We start from the raw sequence: 11473 nt of genomic DNA on the forward strand, positions 1-11473 counted from the left end.
ATTGGAAGGCAACTAGGCCTCCTTCCCCACCCCTTATTTCTCAAAATCGTCTGATCAAAACTAAGAGAAAGCCATTTAGCCAAAAAAAGAATTAATATGCAAATTTCATTTTAATAATTTATGTACGGAGAGCCAAAATCAGACATGCATTAATTCAACTTTCAGAAATTAAATAAAAAAACAAGTTTTTTGAAATGAAAGTAAGGAGCGACATTAAAACTTAAAACGAACAGAAATTACTCCGTATATGAAAGGGGCTTTTCCTCCTCGACACCCCGCTCCTTGTGCTAAAGTTTGATTCTTTCTCGCAACTCTACTTTTTAAAACAATAAAAACTTTAGCGTAAGGAGCGGGGTGTCGAGGAGGAAAAGCCCCTTTCATATACGGAGTAATTTCTGTTCGTTTTAAGTTTTAATGTGGCTCCTTACTTTCATTTCAAAAAACTTGTTTTTTTATTTAATTTCCATCAAAGGAAGTTGTATTGACAACGGGAGCGTGATTAAGTAGGCCAAGCAACAGTAGCCTATAGCTCCATGGTTGAGATGATCTGACATGAAAAGCGTGTATATATTTGTTATTGTTCCGAAAGGTCGCGAGACCTTTCGGAACAATAACATTCTTGCTTGCTGAGCAATATCATTCTTGCTGAGAGTAATTTCTGTTAAAATGTTGCTTCGTTTTTCTTCTTGCTTTCAAGTTATATTACTTTTATGATTTATAACTGAGCAAATAAAATAGAATGCTCAGCCAGAAACGGCTGTCTAGTTCTAAGATGCTCATTCTTTGTTTTGCAATTGTTGACCCCCATAAAATAAAAAAAAAACTGTCATGCGTCAAGATTGAACATGCCCACAATTAAAGAGTAGAAATATGTAGCCAATCGAACAGGGACACATTCAGGGGTGGGTGTTTTGAACCTATTCCTCCTCCTCCCCTAAGGCATTTCTTAGACTCTTAAGTTGGTCGTAAAGTACAGGGGAAAAACTGTTTCTCCTAAACAACTAAAAAATACTTCTATAACTCATAAATTGGACTTAAAATAGGGATAAAACATTACCCCCTCCCCCAGAAAGTTCTTTTAACATTCTCCCCCACCCACCTCTCTCCCCCGAACAAAACTTCTGGATACAGTCCCGCAAGTATGCATATGTTGTTTCTTGTGACATTCTACATTCAGTCCTCTAATTTATTCCGAATTTTATATTTATGAATAATTAGTCTCGTCTGAACTTTGGGTCGGGCAGGGATCTCATTACCTGTAGCGTTGATAAAAAAAAAATTATATGAAAGTTGTTGCTCCTATGTCGGTTAGAGCAAAACGGAAAATTTACAGAACAAAGTAATAAGAACTGAAATACAGTAGCCTTCTAATTCGATTACCTACAGCACGGGGAACTTTCGCGTAAATTTTACAGGGAGAAGAAAAGCGAAAATCGGTTAAAAGTCGGTAACACCCACCCCTGGATGTGTCCCTGTCCGATTGGCTACATATTTCTACTCTTTAATTGTGGGCATGTTCAATCTTGACGTATGACAGTTTTTTTTTGATTTTATGGGGGTCAACAATTGCAAAACAAAGAAAGAAAAAGAATGAGCATCTTAGAACTAGACAGCCGTTTCTCGCTGAGCATTCTAGTTTATTTGCTCAGTTATAAATCATAAAAGTAATATAACTTGAAAGCAAGAAGAAAAACGAAGCAACATTTAGCAGAAATTACTCTCAGCAAGAACATTTAGCAGCACACCTTTAAAAGAGAGACAACCCTCCTCCTTCCTCTCATATATCAGTTATAAAGCATAAAAGTATTGTAACTTAAAAGAAAGAAGAAAAACGAAGTATAAATTTAAAAGAAATTACCTTAACGTGCAGCAACATGCCTGCAATATTAGGAACCCCCTCCCTTCTCCGAGGTTAGCCATCCGCATCCTGTCAAACGGTTTGGATGGCCAGCAGTTAAAATGGGGAAAAAAATGGTCAAGTTCCCTTTGGATCTCGCGACCTTTCGGAACAATAACAAATATATACACGCTTTTCATGTCAGATCATCTCAACCATGGAGCTATAGGCTACTGTTGCTTGGCCTACTTAATCACGCTCCCGTTGTCAATACAACTTCCTTTGATGGCAATAACTATTTTTCGGAAGTAATTCTAAAATCAAACTCGTCGTATTGTAACATATGTGAAAATATTATAACGAATTATACCAGGAAGCTACTTTAGCCACACTATGAAGCTGTGCTAATCGTGAATGAGAAGAAAGCGCCTCTGCTATCCTCGCGATCATCTCAGAAATAAACTCCTTTAGTGCTTCACTTGCTTGTCCGTGACGTCAAATGTGAAATGAAATGAATGAAGTGTAATTGGTTGTTTGTATTATTCGGTCAGTTTTGGTTTGGTTTTGGCGTCGTTAAGGTTTTGTTTGGATGGTTGTATTGTGTTGAAGATATGGACGAAAATAATGTCATACATTCAAGGATAGTAGATGAAACTTATGACGTTTATTGGTCAAATATTTTCTTTTATGGTATGTCAAAGGCTTGTATTTATTTCTGCACGGTGTTAATTTAGAGAAATATAGGAGAGGGACAAAAAAAATTTAAAGTCTAGGTTGACAATGTTTTTTTTTTTTTTTACCTTTTTGGTAAATTTATAGCAAACACTTTTACTGGCTTTCGTATAAAGTGAATATACCACTCGATGCCTTTTTTTATGCTTTTTACAAATTTAGTAATCGCTTCTATCGGAAATTCATATTTAAGCACTTTTTGACCTCTTAAAAATGACCTAAATATGGGGTATAAAAAAGGTTAAGAAAATTGGTCTCAAACCTTAAATACCTTATAACATTGATCTCAAACTTACTGTTTCATTATAAATCATTTTTTTTTAATATCATATAATCCACAAGCACTGATTTTCCAATATTAATTTGGATAAATTAATTTTTCTAATGTTATGACGTTTTCTTCTTCCTTGACATCGAATTTTAAATAAAAGTATGCGTTTTTGGTCAAAAATATGAAAGCCGGCTATTATGAACGCCAGGTATACTGTTTGCTATAAATTTAACTGTATTAAATACAGCAATGGTTAGTTTACATATCTAATATATACTATGCTTTACCCCCACCCCTTGATGTGAAATATATAGCCCAAATTTGTTTCTAAACTATTACAGATTTTAAATTTCAAATATCCTATTATTTTGTAAAAAAAAACGACCGAAAACGCATGCTTTAATTGAAATTTCGGTGGACAAGGAAGAAGAAAACGCCATAACATTGATAAAATTTATTTATCCAATTTAATCGTGGAAAATCAGCGCTTGTGGATAATATAACATTAAAAAACAAATTTATAATGAAACAGTAAGATTGAATTCAATGTTATAAAGTTTGAGACCAATGTTTTAAGCCTTTTTTATACCCCATATTTAGGTTATTTTTAAAAGGTCAAAAAGTGCTTAAATCTGAATTTCCGGTAGAAGCGATTATTCTATTTGTAAAGAGCATAAAAAAAGGCATCGAGTGGTATATTCACTTTATACGAAAGCCAGTAATACTGTTTGCTATAATTTTGCCGTTTTTTTGTTTTTGTTTTTTTTTTTTTTCAATGAAAACGCAAAAGAAAACACTTCTATGAAAATGCCAAAAATGCCAAAGAAAACAATGCAACGGAAAATCCCACAAAAATTTCGAAATCCAGGGGAGAGGCAATGCTTCATTTACTAATGAGAGTGGGCATTGCCAGATCCAGAGTGTTATCTGGAATAACTTTTATTGCTCGATAAATCCGTATAGATGTAGGTTGTGTGGTTGAAATGCAGCCTAGACAAGTGGGGGCACTGGTGGATTCAAGGGGCCGGGGGACCACGGCCATCTCCAAGAATTTTTTGGCGCCCTCTTATCCTGTTTTTTCTTCTTTTTTACTCCTTTTTTTGGAATAAGTTTGTCAATTTGGTCAATTATTGGCACCTGGGCCCCTCAAGATCTTGCTCATTGGCACCCTTGTCACATTGAGCCTCCCCCGAGATTTTGCTCTAGATTCATCCCTGAGTATGGGGGTTGTCTTCCCCTGGATCCACCATTAGTGGTTCATTGGTAGACTAAGCAGCGAAAAAGGCCAAACTAGAGAACATATATTGAACGGTGTAAAATTTAGTATCTCGAAAATAAGGAGCTTTTGAAAGTTTAGGAGAGAAGTGCCTTCTTGGGATGGGTAAGTCATGCAGAAGAATTGAGTTTTGAACCGAATAACAAACCGAAGAGGCGGTAGACAGGTCCCCATAGATGTATGTGAATTTTGCTACTTGTCTAGCTACGGAGTGGTGAGCTTTGTAATTGTTACGAGTAAAAGCCTGAACAATCATGGCAGCTCCATTAAAACAAGCGTGAATACTTACGTATATCATTCCTAATAGTGTATGAGTTTACTCTACCGCCCCCTTGAAGCGATACTATATATGCTTCCAAAATATTTTGCGGGACTCTTCTTGTTATTTTATGGGAAACAGATTTAGTGGTTGGCACCTCTAGAAGGAAAAACTACAGAATTTTGAAAACCACTTTAGAAAATTCTAAAAAAACTAGCATTCCTAGAAGGCCCATCACTTTACCCCCTCCCTCCTAATGTGCAAATATGTAGCCCAAATAACATTATTAAATTTTCTTCGATTGTTGCCATTGCCCTTGCTTGTTTGGCGTTAAATAATTTGAAGATAAGAAATCGCCTATGTAAAATTGATTGAGTATGATTAATTGTGTTGCGAGAGCAACACTTTGGTTTTGTCCCGTTTTTTTTTGTTTTTTTTTCCTATGCCGCCGATCTCAGCTTATTCCTGGAAACTGGTAAGGGTCTAACCTGTGCGGTTTTTTACGGAAAGTGTGGACCTCAGGCCGGATTGATGAATATGACATTACATTTTGGAAAGCTCCGTAGAACTCTTGCCTGGGGCCAAAAAGGATGGTTTTTGCTTGTCCTCGAGCCAGAGCCTATGGTGTGCGAAGTGAAGTGGAGTTATATAGCCTATGTCAGAGAGGAGTATCTGAAGTTGTGCAGCCAAGCTTTTGTTTCATCAAACCATGTTTCTGCTTTCGAGTGGAAAGCTCCGTTCTAGCAGGCAAGCAGGCAGGCACCAGTTTCAAATTGAAGATGGACTAAAATCTATAAGTGTTAAATATATGCGGTAGTTCCCCGGCCCCACAGCCAATATATCTTCTTTTGAGTGATAATAGAAAAATTTACAGAAACAAAAAAAGTGCGATTTTCCCACGGGTCCGAAAGTGCTGCCATCTATTGTTTCTAGCCATTCCTGTTCGTGATTTCAGCTGACTTTACCATTCTTTTTTTTCTACTTGGGATTGCAATAGAGAAATGGTATCCGATATACCTCTTAAACTTTAAAAGTTCTCTCATTGCTAAAGAAATTAGAGCTTATCCTTTGCTCCTTTCTAAGTGGTGGTCTTAGAAAGTTGGCCTCCGGCAAAAAAGTCAACTTTTGAACTAAGACAGATAGAATTTTTTTTTCAATGACAATCGATAGACCTTGATGAGCTGATCAAAGTATATGTCATCCATTTTTTGTTACAAAATTCCTTTATGACATACACCAGTTTGAAAGTTTCAAGGGGTTGACAACTTCAGTGGTAAGGTACACACTTGAACCAAAAATAGGCCGATACCAATTGTGAGATATGTAGGGGACTTCCAAGCAACAGTCGATTATTAGCTTATAATCATCTTTGGCAATGAGGGGGTTTGCAACTTTTGCTGATTGGTGTACCTATTATCTGTTTCTGGTGTAATTGATGGTAAGAACAACTTGGTTCCCGATTGTAAGACATGTAGGGGAGTTGTAAGCAATAATCGGCTGTTAGGCTACAATGACTTCAGCGACAAGGGGTTTGGAACTTTTGCTAGTTGGTGTACCCATTATTTGTTTCCGGTGAACTTGGATGTATATCCCGGGAGAGGGACTTGTAAGTAAGAATCGGTTGCTAGAGGAGGCTCACGAGGGGCTACAAATTTGTGCAAATTGGTACACATCTATGGAATCAGGGACCCATAAATTTCCTGTAATGACTCGCCATCCAATAATAAGCGATCCTGGATGGCGAGTCACTACAGGAAATTTATGGGTCCCTGATGGTATTTTGATCCTGAAAAGTTACAGATAGCTTTATAATACCAACTAGATTACATAAGATAATGTTCCAAGTTTCCATCCGTCACGATGTCTACGATTGAAAAGGATAAAGTTCAACCGGCTGCAAAGTGACATTTAGGGGCCTAGTAAGTAATAATCGGCTGTTAGTGTGGACCTCGGGCCGGATTGATGAATATGACATTATATTTTGGAAAGCTCCGTACGACTCTTGCCTGGGGCCGAAAAGGATGGTTTTTGCTTGTCCTCGAGCCAGAGCCTATGGTGTGCAAAGGATAAAGTTCAACTGGCTGCAAAGTCAATTTAGTCCCTTCTTCCAATATTTTTTTTTTCAACCCTGAGGAATAGCCTTTGATCATCTGATTACTGATTGTGTTATTCTTTGTCTCTCACGGAAGAGGGACTTGTAAGCAAGAATGGGTTGCTAGAGGAGGTTCATGAGGGGCTACAAATTTGTGCAAATTGGTGCACATCTATGGTATTTGATCCTGAAAAGTTACGGATAGCTTTATAATACCAACTAGATTATATAAGATAATGTTCCAAGTTTCCATCCGTCACGATGTCTACGATTGAAAAGGATAAAATTCAACTGGCTGCAAACTCAATTTAGTCCCTTTTTCCGATATTCTTTTGCTGTTGTTTTTTCAACGCTGAAGAATTTGATCATGTGATTACTGATTGTGTTCTTCTTTGAATATGCCGTTTTGAAAGCTTTGATAGTTTTGACAACTTCAGCATTTAACCGATAGCGAAGAAACAAAACCAAAGTGTTGCTCTCGCAACACTTTAATCGGCAAAGCCGAACAAAGGTTGCCGCAACACTTCACGTTGCCCAGGCAACGTAGGTCTAGTTCAGGCTGTTTATTTGCACGTTGGGAAGAGGGGGCCGGTAAAGTAAATTGAAAAGTTTTTTTGGAATGATCCAAGACCTTATTTTAGAAATCTTAAAAATAGTTTTCAGAATTTTATAATGTTGTCTTCTGGAGTGTTTCCTTCTAACTACTAAAATATTAGCTGTTACGGCCAATTGTCGGGAAGAAAAGAATAGAAACAAGGAAGTATTTTATATTTGATAGGGTTTCCTTCAAATGTGTCTCTCTGTTTAAGAATTAAACAAAAAAAACAAGTTTTTTTTAAATGAAAGTAAGGAGCGACATTAAAACTTAAAACGAACAGAAATTACTCCGTATTTGAAAGAGGCTTTTCCTCCACAACGCCCCGCTCTTTACGTTAAAGTTTGACTCTTTCCCTTAACTCTACATTTTAAGACGTAAAACACTTTAGCGTAAAAAGCGGAGCGTTGAGGAGGAAAAGCCCCTTTCATATACGAAGTAATTTCTGTTCGTTTTAAGTTTTAATGTGGGTCCTTACTTTCATTTTAAAAAAAAAACTTGTTTTTTTATTTAATTTCTGGACGTTTTTGAATTAATGCATGTTTTGATCTTGGCTCTCCGCACATAAATAATTAAAACGAAATTTGCATATCAAATTTTTTCGGGCTAAATGGCTTTCTCATAGTTTTAATCGGAAGATTTTGAGAAAAAAGAGCGAGGAAGGAGGCCTAGTTACCCTCCAATTTTTTGATTACTTAAAAAGGCAACTAGAACTTTCAATTTTTTACGAACGTTTTCATTAGTAAAAAATATACGCAACTGACCAATATACTTATGTGACGGACTTCTATATTCGTATGCTTTTATTGCGTATATGAGGGGGTTCATCCCCTCGTCATAACCTCGCTCTTTTCATTAAAGCTTAAATTTTATCCCAATTCCTTAAGAATTACCCCTGAAACACAAAGGCCGGTATTACGAGGAGGTAAACTTCTCATATGCGTAATAATTTCTGTTTGTTTTAAATTTTATGTTTGTTTAGAGGCTTAATGCCGGTCAGGATTTAAAATAAGAGCTCTGATTCACGATGCCCTTCTAAATATCAAAATTCATTAAGATCCGATCGCAAGTTATAAATACCTCATTTTTTCTAATTTTTCCTCTCCCTTTAGCCCCCCAGATGGTCGAATCTAGGAAAACGACTTTATCAAGTCAATTTGTGCAGCTCTCTGACACGCCTACCAATTTTCATCGTCCTAGCACGTCCAGAAGCACCAAACTCGCCCAATCACTGAACCCCTCCCCCAAACTCCCCCAAAGAGAGCGAATCCAGTACGGTTACGTCAATCACGCGTCAAGGACATTTGCTTATTCAGTCCATCAAGCTTTATCCCGATTCCTCCACTCCAAGTGTTTTCCAAGAGTTCCCCCTCCAACTCCCCCCAATGTCAAAAGATCTGGTCGGGATTTGAAATAAGAGCTCTGAGACATGAACTCCTTCTAAATATCAAATTTCATTAAGATCCGATTACCTATTCGTAACATAAAAATACCCCAATTTTCACGTTTTCCAATAATTCCGGTTTCCCCCTCCAACTCCCCCCAATGTCACAGGATCTGGTCGGAATTTAAAATTAGAGCTCTAAAGCACAAGATCCTTCTAAATATCAAATTTCATTAAGATCTGGTCACCCTTTGGTAAGTTACAAATACCTCAATTTTCAAAATTACCACCCCCCCCCCCCAACTCCACCAAAGAGAGCAAATTCGGTCCGGTTATGTCAGTCATGTATCTTAGACAGGTTTTTATTCTTCCCATCCAGTTTCATCCTGGTCTCTCCGCTTTAAGTATTTTCTAAGATTTCCGGTCCTCCCCCCCCCCCCAATGACGCTGGATCCGGTTGAGATTTAAAATAAGAGATCTGAGTTACGAGGCCCTTCTCGACCTCAAGGTCCTTCTTACGAGGTCCTTCTTCAATTTCATGAACATCCGATCACTCCTTCGTAAGATAAAAATACGTCAATATTTCTAATTTTTCAGAATTAACCCTCCCCCCAATAGAGTGGATCCGTTTCAATGATGTAAATCATGTATCTAAGACTTCTGCTTAATTTTTCCCACCAAATTTCATCCCGATCCCTCCAATCTATGCGTTTTCCATGAATTTAGGTTCCCCCATCCCAAACTCCCCCCAATGTTACCAGATCCAGTCGGGATTTAAAATAAGAGCTTTGAGACACGATATCCTTCTAAATATCAAATTTCATTGAGATCCGATCACCCGTTCGTAAGTTAAAAATGCCTCATTTTTTCTAATTTTTCAGAATTAACCCCCCCCCCTCCTCCTCCAACTACCCCAAAGAGAGCGGATCCGTTCGGGTGATGTCAATCATATATCTAGGACTTGTGCTTATTTTTCCCACCACGTTTCATCCCGATCCCTCCACTCTAAGTGTTTTCCAAGATTTTAGGTTCCCCCTCCCAATTACCCCCCCTCCCATTGTCACCAGAACCTGTCGGGATTTGAAATAACAGCTCTGAGACACGATATCCTTCCAAACATCAAATTTCATTAAGATCTGATCAACCGTTCGTAAGTTAAAAATACTTCAATTTTTCTTTTTTTTTCAAATTAACGGCCCCCCCACTCCCCCCAGATGGTCAAATCAGGAATACGACTATTTCTAATTTAATCTGATCCGGTCCCTGATATGCCTGCCAAATTTCATCGTCCTAGCTTACCTGGAAGTGCCTTAAGTAGCGAAACCGGGACCGACAGACAGACCGACAGAATTTGCGATTGCTATATATCACTTGGTTAATACCAAGTGGCATAAAAAGCAGTCATAATTCATTGAAAATTTGGCCAAGTTTTCATTTTGAAAGATTATTCATAAGAAGATGCAATTTGTGTTCTATTCAAATAATAATATAATACATTAGATGCAATCACTTCATAAATTTCAACAATTTAATGTTGTTTCTAAGAGTAAACAGTGGTTTCACGTCGGCTAAGTAGTCCGATCGCACTGGTTTACTTAAGGTGAGTAACCCTGATTTGGGATGGTGTGTATATTTAGAAAAAAAACATCTTTTTTCGTTTTTCACTAATAAAATCGAAAAGACTTGCTCCCCCCTAGATTTTGAAAGATAACTTTCTTTGTGTCTTCAATAATATAACTATCGAAACTAAATCCTCGCCCCAGGCCCTACATCTTTCCAGTAATTTCATTTCAGTTATTTAGCTTAAATTAGTGCTGATTCGTTTTTTCAAACAATCAGAAGCAAATACTACTTAACTTTTCTATTAAAAGATTACGCTTATTCTTCCTCTACTAGACCTACTACTGCTACTAGCAACTCATTGCAGTACCAAGCTGCTCAGGACAACGCAGCAGCATACACTCCTTCTCCACCTCAATCTATTTAGTGATTCAATATTTACTCTTCGTCATTGAGTCCTTGCTTTATTTAAAGCTTTCCTCTTGACCTCTTTCTAGTCCATTCAAAGGTGAATTACTTTTCGTTTGGCACTAGTTGACTTATATAGTTTCTGAGAGCTCATCATTCGTAGAGCCTCATTTAGCCATATTTAACTTAGCTTCAGTAAATGCTTTGACTTAGACTTCGAGATTTATTACTACACAACTACAGTGAATAATGACGTAGCTACATTATTTTTATTGGCGGGAGGGGGGACAAGAGGGAGTGCTATTGAAGTAGGTCCTATTCAAACGGTAGCGAAGAAAAGTAATTATTTAAAAAAACGCTACTTGTGAATTTAAAAACATTACGCAATAAATTATAAACAATAAACACGCTTTAAACAGTCATAAACAAAAGTGCTGGTGCTTGGCTTTTTACTAAAATTGTCAGCAATGAGCTGCTGCAGACGACAGTGGTATGCCCTAAATAGCTTTTGGGTAGGAAGATGTCGCATACACTCGTTTTTTTTTCAGCAAGATTCATCACAAACGCTGCAGTATATAACCCCCTATCCACTTTTCCCAACCCCCACACCCAGTACAGGATTCATCTCATAACTGAACCATGTTCCATTGTAGTAGCCTCGGATATTGCGCTATTCTTTTACTCGTAATTTTGAATGGAGTTTGACTCTAAGATTTAATTTGTTGTGCTAAACTTTTAATATACGTGATTTATTGAAGTACTATTTAGGCTTTTTGCTACATTAATTTGTTTGTAGGATCGCCGATTTACGCTAATAAATAGCATTGGTACCAGTAGCTGACATAAAACCAAAACAAAAAACATAGGCAGTGCAATAGCGCTGTCTAAACAAAGATACAGGAAAAGTCAAAGTATTGCAAACAAATTGTGTAACATTATATAGTAGCATATTTTCCACATTTAAATTTGAAAGTATTCGAAAAAGTTAAACTTATTAACTTATCCGTTGGGCATTGTTTGACAAAAAAAATATCAAAAAATCTGAACAATTCTTAACAT

The 11473-nt window shown here is 37.2% G+C and overlaps 1 protein-coding gene across 1 annotated transcript in view; it reads right to left on the reverse strand.

Annotated features, from left to right (window-relative positions):
- Positions 1-11473, reverse strand: part of LOC136034577 (glutamate receptor-interacting protein 2-like) — a 353116-nt gene that overhangs the window by 289432 nt on the left and 52211 nt on the right. The window lies entirely within an intron of this gene.

This window comes from Artemia franciscana, chromosome 13, assembly GCF_032884065.1.
Source record: "Artemia franciscana chromosome 13, ASM3288406v1, whole genome shotgun sequence".
NCBI classification, from domain to species: domain Eukaryota; kingdom Metazoa; phylum Arthropoda; class Branchiopoda; order Anostraca; family Artemiidae; genus Artemia; species Artemia franciscana.